Here is a 15510-nt window from a genome sequence, read left to right as displayed (position 1 = left end):
TGCTCCTGAGGACCTGAAGATTCTTATAGCAATAGACAGGGGGGGTATTAACTGGGAATAATATTGAATCTACAGGACTACCCATAGATTGTGTAGATTTCTAAAGCAGTGTAGGTCAGTAGATTAAGGTAATTAGTAGCTAATATTATAAACTATAAGTAGGTTGCGGCATGGACAAGAGAAGCCGCGTAGTTAGACCTCCTGAATTAGGAGGTTCATTATGGGGGTGGAGGGGGGGAGGTGGGAAATTGAATGCGATGAATAGGGTATGTAGCTAAGGAGGCATTTAAATTATAGAATATCACAGGCAGGGCAGGTAAACCTCCAGGAAGGGCTCATCCAACATTTTAGGGGAATATCAAGGCTAGTAACCTGGAGTCTAATGGGGACGTTCTAACAGTGCTAATGGTATATTATGGATTTTAAGTCTGTTATTACCTTAGTAGACAATCAGGACCCTTATGAATTGAATTATGAGTATGAGAACGTAATAAACAACTTGTGGTGATGCATTAAGAGAAGGAGCTGATGAAACGCTGGGCTGATGCCGTACTTGGCATATTGAGGCATAAGATCTAAACTTAAAGATTGGGCACTATACATGCATCTCAGCTAAAATAATGCGGATAAGGAAATTGTAGATAATACTAGGAGAGTAGGTCCAAAAAATAAGAGCGTTACTTATACTATGAAGTACATAACAGTGCAGAACTATGTCTGAAACTATGGAGCTATGTGTTTATAAAATATGATTATCCCGCCGCCCCGGCCGCTGGCAGCAAGATGCCGTAATTAGAAATCATAGTTAAACTCCAAATATATGTAAACATATAGGTGTTGTAAGATGAAGTGCTTAAATGCTATTTCTATAACAGTGGGTATAAATAGTCAGAGAGGGACCTGTAAGCATAAAGTAGTATCTATACATGCTAACTAGAGAGGTGATGGACTGGCCCCATTCAAATATACATCAATCACATAATACAGTAGACCACAAGTAGCTGGATTTATAACACATTAGGCAACACCTGAGTAATATATGCAACTTGTAGTGAGCTGCTACTTTGCAATAAGATAGTTCAACTGTGAGGGGTATAACTGAATTAGTAGCCTATAAATGGACTGGGATAACAGTGAGCTCAACTTCTGTTATGGGTAGGTGATTTCTCTAAAGTGTATTATATCTCTTAACAAAGAAATGGAGTAGTGTGTAGCATATAAGGTGCAGCTTTAAATAAAATGGCATCAGCATAAAAATAGTTATCACAACTCATTGGTAAGATGGCTCTAGAAATGACCCATGGGGGATTTTAGAGCGTATTGTAGAGTAAGGGTTAACAAATTACGTATAGGCATAAAGGTATAAGCGCTTAAAATAGTGGAGAGAGGATGGGTAATAAACAGTTCCACCGTTATGTTCTTTAAATTTACCCCATACTAATGATATATAACGATCTCATAGCCTGTGAGGGATTTTTAACTGTAGAGCCTCAGGGGCAGCAAAACACCAGTAATGAAAGTGAATTACAGGGGGTTTTAAACAATGACAGTGTATATTCAGCATGGCAGGGAAGCGTCACGCTTCCAGATCACTTAGTGGACATCTCTGGAGGGTTATGAGCCGATAGAGTAAGTTCCAACCGCTCCTAATATTGTATATTGTTCTAGCCAATACCCGACCTAAGTGGTCTGGCCGGGTTGTTTGACCGCTGCAGCCCGCAGATGCAAGGGGGCGACTGAGCATTGCTGAAGTAATGGCATTGAAAAACTGCAGACCTCTGGGCCACTATGTTGTGGGCTGCTGCATTCGATCTGATTTGAGCAAAACAGTCTAACGGTGAGAAGGTTACTGATGATGTGGGGTGCAAACCGGCTTGGGCTGCTTTAACCATAGGTAATAGTACTTGCATGCGGCTGTGAGTTTCAGTGAGCGGTGCTTGCTGTTGTAGGAGGTTGTAGCTCTGTAGTGCGACCAGCGACAAGCCGGTTGGGGCAGTTCCACTGTCCGCTGCCAAGACGACATGCTCAGGAGGCGGGGGACGCCGGGGCCCCAAAGCGCCGCCGCTCCCCGGCATGGCCATGCATATGGGCTTGTAGTTAGGATGATCCAGGGTCATGTCATCTTCCTGCCGGAAGGCCAGAGTGGGTAAGCGCTCAAACATGCTGCTGCATCCATCTAGGAAAAGATGGATCTCCCCCATAATTTGCTCCGCTGTAGCCATATTGAGAGATGGTAATAGGCACCAGGAACTTAAAAGTGATAGGCCCAATATGGCCGACTTCGGAACCTCTTGTCAGCAAGCTTCCCCCTAGAATCCTGAAATTCTGTCACTTTAGCGAGGCTCACAATAGCAGAGTTAGATGCCCCAGTCATTTATACTAAACAATCTTCAGAAAGGGATAAGTATTGAAGCTGTAACAGTCCTTAAAATTAATTTTTGCATGCGATGTAGCCAGAGCTATTGATATGTGCGACTGTACTGCTTCGCTGCTGGCTCCGCCCCGGGAGGTAGATTATTGAGGGGGGCAGCTACATTACAGAAAATAATTATTTGCAATATTTTTATTTTTTTAAATTTGGGGGGTCAAACTGGGTACTGGCAGACAGCTGCCAGTACCCAAGATGGCGGCAAATAGGTAGAGGGGGAGGGTTAGAGCGATGTATGGGAGGGATCAAGGAGGTTGGGGGCTAAAGGGGGATCCATCACTGCAGACTGAATGTAAAAAATAATAATAATAATAATAAAAAAATGCTTTTTATTTTAGTACTGGAAGACTTTCTGCCAGTACTTAAGATGGCGGTGACAATTGTGAGGTAGGGGAGGGAAGAGAGCTGTTTGAGAGGGGTCAGGGAGGGATCAGGGGGTGGGATGTGTCAGGTGGGTGGCTTATTTCTACACTAAAGCTAAAATTAATCCTACAAGCTACCTAATTAACCCCTTAACTGCTGGGCATAATACAAGTGTGGTTCGCAGCAACATTTAGCGGCCTTCTTATTACTAAAAAGCAATGCTAAAGCCATATATGTCTGCTATTTCTGAACAAAGGGGATCCCAGAGAAGCATTTACAACCATTTGTGCCATAATTGCACAAGCTGTTTGTAAATAATTTCAGTGAGAAACCTAAAATTGTGAAAAATTTAACGTTTTTTAATTTGATCGCATTTGGCGGTGAAATGGTGGCATGAAATATACCAAAATGGGCCTAGATCAATACTTTGGGTTGTCTACTACACTGCACTAAAGCTAAAATTAACCCTACAAGCTCCCTAATTAACCCCTTCACTGCTGGGCATAATACACGTGTGGTGCACAGCAGCATTTAGCAACCTAATTACTAAAAAGCAACGCCAAAGCCCTATACGTCTGCTATTTCTGAACAAAGGGGATCCCAGAGAAGCAGTTACAACCATTTGTGCCATAATTGCACAAGCTGTTTGTAAATAATTTCAGTGAGAAACCTAAAGTTTGTGAAAAAGTAAACATTTTTGTTTATTTGATCGCATTTGGCGGTGAAATAGTGGCATGAAATATACCAAAATGGGCCTAAATCAATACTTTGGGTTGTCTTCTAAAAAATATATACATGTCAAGGGATATTCAGGGATTCCTGACAGATATCAGTGTTCCAATGTAACTATTGCTAAATTTGAAAAAAAAAAATGGTTTGGAAATAGCAAAGTGCTACTTGTATTTATTGCCCTATAACTTGCAAAAAAAGCAAAGAACATATAAAAATTGGGTATTTCTAAACTCAGGACAAAATTTTGAAACTATTTATTATGGTTGTTTTTTGGTGGTTGTAGATGTGTAACAGATTTTGGGGGTCAAAGTTAGAAAAAGTGTGTTTTTTTCCATTTTTTCATCATATTTTATATATTTTTTTATAGTAAATTATAAGATATGATGAAAATAATGATATCTTTAGAAAATCCATTTAATGGCGAGAAAAACGGTATATAATATGTGTGGGTACAGTAAATGAGTAAGAGGAAAATTACAGCTAAACACAAACACTGCAGAAATGTAAAAATAGTCCTGGTCCCAAACAGTCAGAAATTGGAAAAGTGCTGTGATAAACTAAGGGGTTTAATGTTAAAGTTCATCACAATACAATTAGAAAAAGGGCTGAACAAGTATGGTTGTAATGAAGGGTTGTAAATAGAAAGCCTCTTCTATCTAAAAAGAACATGACAGCACGGCTTAGGTTTGCAAAGTTGCATCTGAACAAACCACAAGATTTCTGGAACAATGTCCTTTGGACAGACGAGACCAAAGTGGAGATGTTTGGCCATAATGCACAGCTCCCCCAAACACAGCATATCAGCACAAACACCTCATACCAACTGTCAAGCATGGTTGTGAAGGGGTGATGATTCAGTCTTGTTTTGGAGCCACAGGACCTGGGCATCTTACAGTCATTAAGTCGACTATGAACTCCTCTGTATACCAAAGTATTCTAGAGTCAAATGTTAGGCCATCTGTCCAACAGCTAAAGCTTTGACGAAATTGGTTCATGCAACAGGACAATGATCCCAAGCACACCAGCAAATCTACAACAGAATGGCTGAAAAAGAGAAGAATCAAGGTGTTGCAAAGGCCCAGTCAAAGTCCAGACCTCATCTCAATTTAAATGCTGTGGCGGGACCTTAACAGAGCTGTGCATTAACGAATGCCTGTAAACCTCAATGAACTGAAGCAACATTGTAAAGAAGAGTGGACCAAAATTCCTCCACAACAATGATAAAGTCATACAGAAAACAATTACTTCAAGTTATTGCTGCTAAAGGTGGCTTTACAAGCTACTGAATCCTAAGGTATACTTAGTTTTTCACACATGGCTTCTCTATTTTGGCTACATTTTTGTTAAATAAATCATGACATGGTGTACTATGTCATGTGTTGTTGTTCATCTTTAAGACCTGCTAAGGACCAGATGATTGTTGTTATGTCCTGATACGTAAAACAATAGAATTCAAAGAGGGTGTATTTTCTTTTTCATATGACTGTAGGAGTAGGTTGCAATAGTCAATACATGATAAAATGAGGGAATGGACTTGTATGTTTGTAGTTTATTGGGTAAGGAAATGGAAAAATTCTGGAAATGTCGAGTGTGACACCAAAACAATGGATATGAGATGAGGTGATGAGAATAGTCTCCTACAGTAAGAGAAATGTCAGGTGTGGAGTGTCTAGGAGATGGGGGAATAAGAAGCATCTCAGCTTTATATAGGTTGGAGGTAGTGCAAAGACATCCAAGAGATGTTGCAGAGAGACAGTTGGTAATATGGTTGAATAAAGAGGGAGAGATATCAGGAGAAGAAAGATAGATTTGGGTATTATCAGCATATAACGTACTGAAACCCAAAGAAGGATATACGTTTTACAGGGGAGGATATATAGATATAAAAAAGCAAGGGACCCAAGGCAGAGCCTTAGGTTTAGTATACCCTTACCATACTTGTGACCCTCCCTGATTCATTATTATATGCCAGTAACAGCACATGATCCACACACCTGCATGTAATGTGTCAATGATTAGGTATAGTTATTTCAATACATGCCTCTGCCAGTGTATACAGACACAGAGTGGGCTCGATTTATCAATCATTTGGGGAATTCTCCTTTCTGTTCTCCTATCAGTTCTCTGCAGCTCACCTATGAAGAGGCATACATGTGCGCCCGTATTTATCATAAAAAAGTCGGTTTTTAATTGTATTTAGTTTAGGGAATTAATTTAATTATAGTGTAGTGTTAGGTGTAATTGTAAGTTAGGTTAGGTTTTATTTTACAGGTACTTTTGTATTTATTTTAACTAGGTAGTTTATTAAATAGTTAATAACTATTTAGTAACTATTCTACCTAGTTAAAATAAACTAAACTAGATACAATATAATTATTAGTTATATTGTAGCTAGATTCGGGTTTATTTTACAGGTAAGTATTTAGTTTTAAATAGGAATAATTTAGTTAATGATAGTAATTTCATTTATATTTATTTAAATTATATTGAAGTTTGGTGGTGTTAGGGTTAGACTTAGGTTTAGGGGTTAATACATTTAGAATAGTGGCAGCGACGTTGGGGGCGGCAGATTAGGGGTTAATAAATGTAGGTAGGTGGCGGCGATGTTAGGGACGGCAGATTAGGGGTTAATAATATTTAACTAATGTTTGTGAGGCGGGAGTGTGGCGGTTTAGGGGTAAATATGTTTATTATAGTGGCGGCGACGTTGGGGGAGGCAGATTAGGGGTTTAGAAGTGTAGGTAGGTTGTGGCGACATTGGGGAAGGCAGATTAGGGGTTAATAAATATAATGTAGGTGTCGGCGATGTTGGGGGAATCAGATTAGGGGTTCATAAGTATAATGTAGGTGGCAGCGGTGTCCGGAGCGGCAGTTTAGGGGTTAATAATATAATGTAGGTGTCGACGATGTCGGGGGCGGCAGATTAGGGGTTAATAAGTATAAGATTAGGGGTGTTTAGACTCGGGGTTCATGTTAGGGTGTTTGGTGTAGACATAAAAAGTATTTCCTCATAGGAATCAATGGGGCTGCGTTAAGGAGTTTTATGCTGCTTTTTGGCAGGTGTTAGACTTTTTTTCAGCCGGCTCTCCCCGTTGATTCCTATGGGGAAATCGTGCACGAGCACGTTACACCAGCTCACCGATAGCGTAAGCAGCGCTGGTATTGGAGTGCGGTAATGAGCAAAATTTTGCTCAACGCTCACTTCTTGTCTGGGTTGTGAAAACCCGTAATACCAGCGCTGTCTGTAAGTGAGCGGTGAGCATAAACTGCTCGTTTAAACCGCACAGCCTCTAACGCAAAACTCGTAATCTAGCCGAAAGGAAACTAAACTTTTTTTGCTATTTGGTTTTCTTTCTTTCATCCATTTTTTTTTTTTTTTTTTAAAAGATCACTTTCAGAGTTTCTTGATTTAATAAAGAAAAAGGTTACGGTATCCAAGAAAAACAGAAAGTATATGAGGAAATCTAATCATGTTATTTATTTGCTCTGTTGCTATGTATCCTACTGTGTAATCTTCAGGATATGGGTAATAGAAATTCTTTTATCAGGTGCTGCTGAATGCCTAAAGCTTCTCTTCTTTTTCCATCAACTCCTCTAAGAGATCTAACTAAAAATAGCCAACAAGGAAGAACAAGATGGAAATGGGTCACATTACAGGAAAGAGACATGAAACTCATAAATTGGTTCAGCTAGAATATGCCATTTTAAGAGACTTTTAAATTGACTTCAAATTGACTTTGTTCTCTTGGTATCCTGTGTTGAAAAGTATACCTAGGTAAGCTGAGGAGCAGCAATGCATTACTGGGAGCTAGATGGTGATTGGTGGCTACACACATATGTCTCTTGTTATTGTCACACCTGATGTCATTGTCACACCTGATAGCTCCCAGCAGAGCATTGATGCTCTATAGCTGACTTTAGCTATGTGATTAACCCCTTGGCAGGGATTAACCAAGACTAAAATGCTCTAACGCATTAGTACATTTTCTTTTTGCACTTTTATTTCCTTTTAAACAATGGTTTCATGAATATGAAATAGCAGCAATGAAATGTGTTATATTACTATGTGCTATATTTACTTTCCGGAATAAAAAAGTTAACTAAAATGGTTTAAATTAATATTAAAGCTAACAGGGAATACATGCTTGTGCCCAACCTGGGGGGTGATAAGGACAACTCCCACCGCTCTATTTTATTCAGGACAGGAAAATCCTTTTTATATGAAAATAAGAAAAAAAATTATGGTAATGTCTATTTTTAATGAAAGGTTAAACTTGAAAATACCAATGGCCAGATAAATGGAGTGCAAAAAAAGATGATGCTTTTGGATGCTAAAACTGAAGGGATCCAAATGAAACCTTTATGTTTCCAATAGCACATGACACTTCTACTAAATTTACTATGTAGATACAATTATATCATCAGATATTTTATAACGAAATTGGTTCTTTTTCAGTAAGTCAGTTGTTTGGTGAAAATAAATTGTGAGTAAAAAATAAAGGCTTACATTTTAATAATATATTTTTTTAAACCACTTAAAGGGACAGTAAAGTAAAAATTAAACATGGAATAGATTGGACAGAGCATGGAATGTTAAACTACTTTCTGATTTACTTCTATTATTCATTTTGCTCAGTTCTCTTGGAATCCTTTATTAAAGAGTAATCCTAGGTGAGATTGAGATTGTGCAGGTGTCTTTAGATATCTAAATGTTTATATCTAAAAACACATGTACGCTCCTAAGCTACAATGGGTCTAACTAGGGCTCATAGCAATTTTATACATGGTTACAAACACTGCTGACATAGTGCTAGGTTACAAGTGGTGCGCTAACTGTTGCACACGAGAGATAAGCAGTATGTTACGGTTCTTTGCTGGCGTCGGAAGTATAAGTATGTAGATACATATTTTACAAAAAAAACATCATATATATATATATATATATATAGAGAGAGAGAGAGAGATATTTCTAATATTTTGTGAAGAACTACAGGCAGCTGTATGTAAAAAGTGTTAATACATTTAACAAAGTATATTATAGGTTTATTATACTATGCAGAGTATATTACAGAAATAAAAGAAAACATCTAACTTTCATGTTTGTTTGCAGATGTTTGCTCATAAGTAAACCTATGGCTATACTGGACAAGTGGAATAATGCTGTCAGATAAACAGACAGCACTTCTAGGTGAAATTTAATATAGCTATTTGGAAATCCTTATATGCTATAATGAATGGGGAAACCAGTTAGTTTTATAAAATGCTTGTAAAAAAAAAATAGAAAACAGAAAAGGTAGACATTTATTTTATTTTTAAGCATGAAATACTAAATAAAATTAAAATGATGCATTTAAATCAATACTTCATTTCCTCTTGTTTTAGGGGTATTCATACAGAAAACCATCTTCTGTTGTCTGATAAAGAATACAGTGCACTGGAACATTATTATCACAGGCACTTACTACAATGTCACAGTATCATGCTCTGCCCATATTACTTTCAAGAAAACCTACAATCGGTCATTTCTATGATAAGATATAAGAACACAAAGCTGAAATGAGCGTTATCTAATGGAAAAATCAAGTGTAGTTGCCAAAGTGGCTTTTAAAAGTATTGGCACTGGGTCAAACTGTATTTAAAAAAATATACTTTAATGTATTTGTAATCATTGACAGCATGCTCCACTGGCAAACTAGTCAGTAGCTTAAGAGTTTTTACTCAGGTACAATCATTTTACTAGTGAAACAATACATCATTGTAATCCAATTGGTCTTTCCACATAAATGCTATCAATCTAAAGTCGTACATGCAAATTGTTTTATTATTATAGCCCATTATGTAACACCATTCAACTAGAAGCATAAATTTGCTGATTGAAAGTAGAAAATGTCAATAAATGTTAAAGGGGTAGATATGAAAAGAGCAGCATTTAAACATATTTACTTTTTGTGTCTGAAAAATAGATAAATAAAAGTTCTTTATATTTATAGCCAAAGTAATATACCAGTATCAGTACTAATGCTTATTGGCAGATGGGTACTTACTACTAATATATTAGCAGGAAGTACCTATGAACCAATGAGCATGAACAGAAAGTACCTAGCAGCTAATTTGTGTCAGCAGGAAGTATACAACTGATACAGGTATAGTAAGGTTAAAAGCGGATGTTTTTCTCTCGTATGGATGACTGCAATAAAGGTTAAGTATAGTGTCCCTTTAAACAAAAAAGAAAACCTGGTTAAAAAAAAACAAAATAAGGAATCATTTTCTTACTGAGGCTTGTACCTGTCCACTGAGAATGTTGTGGGAAATGCAGTGAGCAATTAATACTTCAGTATTAGTTGTGCACACACATGCATTTAGGCTAATTTTAGTATACACGTGCACTGTTTTATTTTGATATTCTCTTTTAATTTAAACAATCCAAAACAATTTAATATGTTTATTGTTGCACTAATGTGTATGATAGATTTGTGGCTTTAATGTCATTTAAGGTGAAATAATCAGCTGATGAGTGAGAGCATTTAATAACCATGGTTACTGATCAGCTGACAATTTCATCTGTGCTCTAGAAGATCATGCAAATCTGGCCTTTTAGGGTTCCAGAGGACTAGAAAAGAGAAACTGTCGCTGAAAATGGAGATTTCTACATGCTACTCTGGTCAGATTTGTGTAACTAATGGTTCAATGTATGTTTAACCTTTATTAATCAGCACAGTGGAGTGGAGAACTCATTTCTATGGGTAACATTTTTTATGGAAGTGAATTTTCATTCAGCTGCTCCTCACAAGTGATGAACTTGTTACAGCACAGCAGTGCAAGCCTAGTTTGGTCTTGGAAAGATGCAGCTGCACAATTGTTTTGTTTTGAATGCTTGGTGAAGAATTGCTTGTATCATGCATTTCTTATATTCCAATAAAAGTTTATTTAAAAAACAAGTACAACAATATCACAAACTAAATTCCCATTCAAGAAAACCTCAGTAGTTTAATGTTATTTGGGTGTCACATTAAAGGGACATTATACACCATGAAAAATATTGGCTTATTAAATGAAGCATACAAAGAAGATAAAGTTTGTCATGGACATGTATTATCAATTCTGCTGCTAAAATGATGAGAAAGTTTGAAGAAATGTAACTACATAAAAATACGTCCGTAATACGACTAGGCTACAGAGCAAGCATTTTTCCCACACTCCCTAACTAGTACAAGCCCTTCAGGACCAGCTGTGAGCGCTATGCGTGATTCATATTGATAAAAAAAGACTCCCTCCTATATCTATCGGACTAAAATCACTTGCCAGGGGCCATGTATTCAGACAGTGTGTGGAGGGGGTTAACTGCCTAATTTTTTATTTATTGATTAGTGCTACTTAAAAACCCCCATTTGATTCCTGGGTTGAAATTTTGTAGGGGTGTGCTATGTGCTCCAGTGTACTATGTATTGCTCTAACCAGAACACAGACTTGTATACTTGTCTCTACATCGCTCCAGTGTGTTCTTTGTGCCAAAAGGGAGGCAGAGGTTTTCTTTGCGCTTTTAATACAAATAGCAAAAACAGCTACTTCGTATAAAATGAAACCTAAAGGAGCAATTTCACATACACTTTAAAATCTGCAACGGGTATAACAAATCCTTGGGAACACATAAGGGGGAAAAATATTTTACATTACACCATTCCTTTTAACAAATAGATCCCAATATATTTTTTTCTTATGGCTAGGACATTGATATAGACAGATGCTCTAAAAGCCAGGCTCATAAGGCTTTGTAAATTTGGATTTATTTGTTTTGCTGTTGACAATTTAATGAAAAATTAAATTTGATGACACTGTATACATGGTAATCTGATATATATTTATAATGGAAATGTGACATCTATTTGAATATATTATGGACTATGTATAACACTGTCATCCTCCTATAAAAATACACATTGGGCCAGATTACAAGTGGAATGCAAAATATTGATTTCGCTAAAGCAATATCTGTGCTCCATTTTGTAATACCAGCACACGCAAATGTGCGCAGGTATTACGAGTTAGGTGCAATGCGAACGCGACCTTGCATTTACATTGCACGGAAGCATTGCGCTAACGAGAGAGTGCTTCTGTAGGCTACAATCGAAACCTCGTTCTCATGCCGTGAGACACGACATAAAAACTAGCGCAATGAAGTGGGTAAGTTGAGCAGCAATGGGCAGCAAATTTATTAGCATTTAATAAATAAATAAATAAATAAAACGGCACTAAGCAGTTTTTAGGGGTTAAAGTTTGCGGGTGTGGGGTTTTAGAAAAAAAAAAGGCACTGAAGAGTGCCTTTACATTGCGGTCTGTGGGAACTGTGTGTTCCCTATGAATATATATGTATATGCTTATAAACATATATTTTTATATGTAAATATGTGTATATACCTCTGGTTCATTTTTTAAACGCTAATTGCTACTGCAACCTTGCGGTAGCAATAACAAGCCACTTGTAATGGCTGGTTATTTATCACCCACCCGCAAACATGCTAATTTTCCCATTTGCGGGTGTGCAATAAATTAGCGCTCCACTTGTAATCTAGCCCATTATGTTTTAAAAAAATGCATACAAAACATACACATGGAGTTTCTATAGTGTACCTGCATTGCCAAGACCAATGAGCAACATGGCATCCCCTGATACATTATCTAACTTTAAATATTACCCACCCTCTCCCTAATCATATCCTCCCACACTCATCTATTGCAGCATTTAATGTGACATGCTTAAGCGGGCATTGTGACACACTGGATTGGAATCTAAATGAAAAAAAAAACTGCTAAAGCTAAATGTTAGATATATTTTCTTACTAAACTAACGCAAAGAAACAGAAACACTAAATCTCTTGCTCACTAAATCACTTTGAAGAGTAAACATTTCACATACATCAATAAATACAGATACAGTATATGTACAGAGGGGCACTAAATGTGTTAAAGGGACATAATACTCATATGCTAAATCACTTGAAACTGATGCAGTATAACTGTAAAAAAGCTGATTGGAAAATATCACCTGAGCATCTCTAGGTAAAAAAGGAAGATATTTTACCTCAAAAGTTCCTCAGCTCAGCAGAGTAAGTTCTGTGTAAAAAATATACTTCAGCTGTTGCTCAGCTGCAGGAAAAAAAAATAAGAAATGAACTGCAGCCAATCAGCATCAGCAGTACTGAGATCATGAACTCTTTTACTGTGATCTCATGAGATTTCACTTAACTCTCATAAAAATTTCATAGTAAACTTCCTTAAACTGAATAGGGAAATAAGATGAGTGTGCTCACTTCCTTAGCTGCACCGGGACAGACATACTGATTTGCTGCTTAGAAGTCCTTTACAATGGGATGTGGCTACTGCAGAATTTTTGAGGTAAAATATCTTTCTTTTTTACATAGAGATGTTCAGGTGATATTTTCTAGTCAGCTTTTTACAGCTATGCTGCATCACTTTCAAGTGTTTCAACATTTGGGTATCATGGCCCTTTAACCAAAGATGGGAATGTAAGAATTCTAAGAAATTTCAAAATGTTATTGGAAAAAAAACAGAGGTTTCAACTGCTTCCTTGGTACAGAGTAGCAACACAAGTGATAAATTGTTCTTTCAGAACAAGGAATAATCAAGAAATGTTATAAAGACCTTCAGTACAATTATAATTATTAGCAAGATGATCATTTTAATGCAGATGGACCTTGTTTCAATATACAATACTCTTGACAGTGACTATGGATTGTTTGCTCTCCTGGTTTAATAAAAGCAAAGAGAGTATAAATTGCTGACAGGTGAGACTAGATGTAAAATATTTATATATCTTTGAGTGTATCATGGAAGAGAATGACTTGGAATAGATACAGCGATTTCTAATGAATTCATACAAGACATCATCAGTCAAAGCAAAAGTAACTTTTTGTTTCAATTTTCACTCTATAGAGACCATACTCTTCAACATGTTTTATATATATATATATATATATATATATATATATATATATATATATATATATATATATATATATATATATAACAAAACAGTCAGCATAAACTTCATGGAATCTGTCTCTTCAGGTTTTTATAGGAAAATATATTGACAAACAACACTTTTTAAGTAAACCAGAAGGCTTTTAAAATAATTAACATATCATTTACACATACACAATAGTGTATTCTGCTACTTTGTACTGTGGCATACACAAAAAATATGTTTTTCATTTGAAAGTTATTTGAAATAAAAATAATAACTACATACCAGAATTGCGGCTGTGAGCAGGCTGAGTTCCCCAGTGTTTGAAGTTTGAACTCTCTTCCTTTTCCTGGATTTTGCTAGCTAGAAGTGCTGTGTTTACAAGTGTAGTTTTTCTGACGTGTCAGCAGCTCCCCCTGTGACCAGCCTGCTAGTGAGACGCTCACAATATGGCACCGCTTTCACAATGTAACATATCCTGTCTGCTTCATTCTCAAAACATCCAGGAAATTACCCAGCTAAACAGTGACAGCTAGTGTTTGACTATAGAACCACTGATATTTCTCTTGATTTGTAAAACGATTTTGTAATTAATCAAGAACAAGCATTAGATTTTCAGTATGATATTTAGAGATTCTGTGATTTGTAGCCTATAGTAAATAAAAAATCTTCTCTGACAAGACTTTTCACCAGAGATGTGTTTGTTTTTTTGCTTCCTTAACCTTTTTCATGTAAGAATATTTTTAACATATTTAAAAAAAGATTTTTTATGTGCTTGAAATTTGGTGAGTGAAATGTATGTGGGTGCATTTTAGTTTTGAATACAAGCTTTTGTCAATATACAGTACTTATATATTGCTTGCAGTGAAAGCTATCACTTTAAGAGGCATATGCGCATATGCTATTAGTTCCATGTGCACTAACCATTCAAACATGAAGCCTGCAGTGGTGTGAGTGTATCATGTCAGTGATCACTCAGTTTTCTTCAACACCAAATCAATGGACTAAATTCAATAAACTTAGGGTTCGTTTCCATTGAGCCGATAAATATGGTGTCGGAAGCAATTTGGCAAATCAACTGCTTCTAATAGCGCATTATACCTCAAATATTTTTGCGTCCCATAGAAAGTATTAGAAGCTATTAAGCAATAACATACCAGGTTTCCAATGTAAGCGCAAACCGTTAATACACTGTCGGAGGATGTCGATACACTGAAAAAAAAATACAGCCAGCTCAACTAGGTGTAAAAGAGGGAAAATTTGCTTTTTGAGACCTATATCCCATTGAAATTTTAAAACTTGCAAACAATGCAAGTGTTTTTAATGTAGAAAATATGTAATATTTATTGTTGTCCCATGTTGCACTTATGTTCTTATGGAAATATCAGTAAGTATTTAAATATAAAAATATATGCATGCACATATCTACAAGATTCAAACTAGACCTATGCCTAGAGCAGAAATACATATTACATATATTAATAAAGTGGAAAATATAATTATAATAAAAAGTAGTATTTGCTTATAGTCAAAAAATATATATGATAAATTAGTGTATCTTTGTTTCTGTTTCTCTTTAGAGGTGATCACAGGTAAGGAGCGCAGATGTTAAAAGTACATTTTATAGTGTAAGGACGGGACTCGGGTTACCATAGTAACCAATTTAATTTGCAAGAAATTCGACTTCAGAAGTGTTAACATAACGGTTACTTACACCTACACCAAAAGATGAAATCTGATACTAAAATGGAGCCGAAAACTACTTTTAGCTGTCGGACACTTCGGTAGCTTACGGCTCCATTTTTTATGGCTCAGTTGAAGCAAGCCCTTATTTAGAAATTAATATTTTGCTGAAAGAGATAGCAGCAACATCGCTGATAGCAAAAGAGATTTGTTACCTGTCAGAGCAGCAATCGGCAAAGATTAGCTCCAAATTAACACAGCTGCTTCTGTCTTGTAAACGCTAACATTCTACAGCCTAAACCACTTCCACTGTCAAGAATAA

General features: G+C 36.4%; 1 protein-coding gene across 1 annotated transcript in view; it reads right to left on the bottom strand.

The window, feature by feature from the left end:
* The window catches only part of SGK3 (serum/glucocorticoid regulated kinase family member 3), a 243092-nt gene extending 229155 nt beyond the window's left edge, over positions 1–13937 (bottom strand). Inside the window, 1 exon segment of the mRNA XM_053715094.1 lies at positions 13791–13937. The gene's annotated coding sequence lies outside the window, so the exon portion shown is untranslated.
* Between the last annotated feature and the right edge of the window lie 1573 nt (positions 13938–15510).

The sequence above is a fragment of the Bombina bombina genome, chromosome 5 (assembly GCF_027579735.1).
Source record: "Bombina bombina isolate aBomBom1 chromosome 5, aBomBom1.pri, whole genome shotgun sequence".
Taxonomy (NCBI): domain Eukaryota; kingdom Metazoa; phylum Chordata; class Amphibia; order Anura; family Bombinatoridae; genus Bombina; species Bombina bombina.
This window is presented reverse-complemented; position numbering and strand designations above follow the sequence as displayed.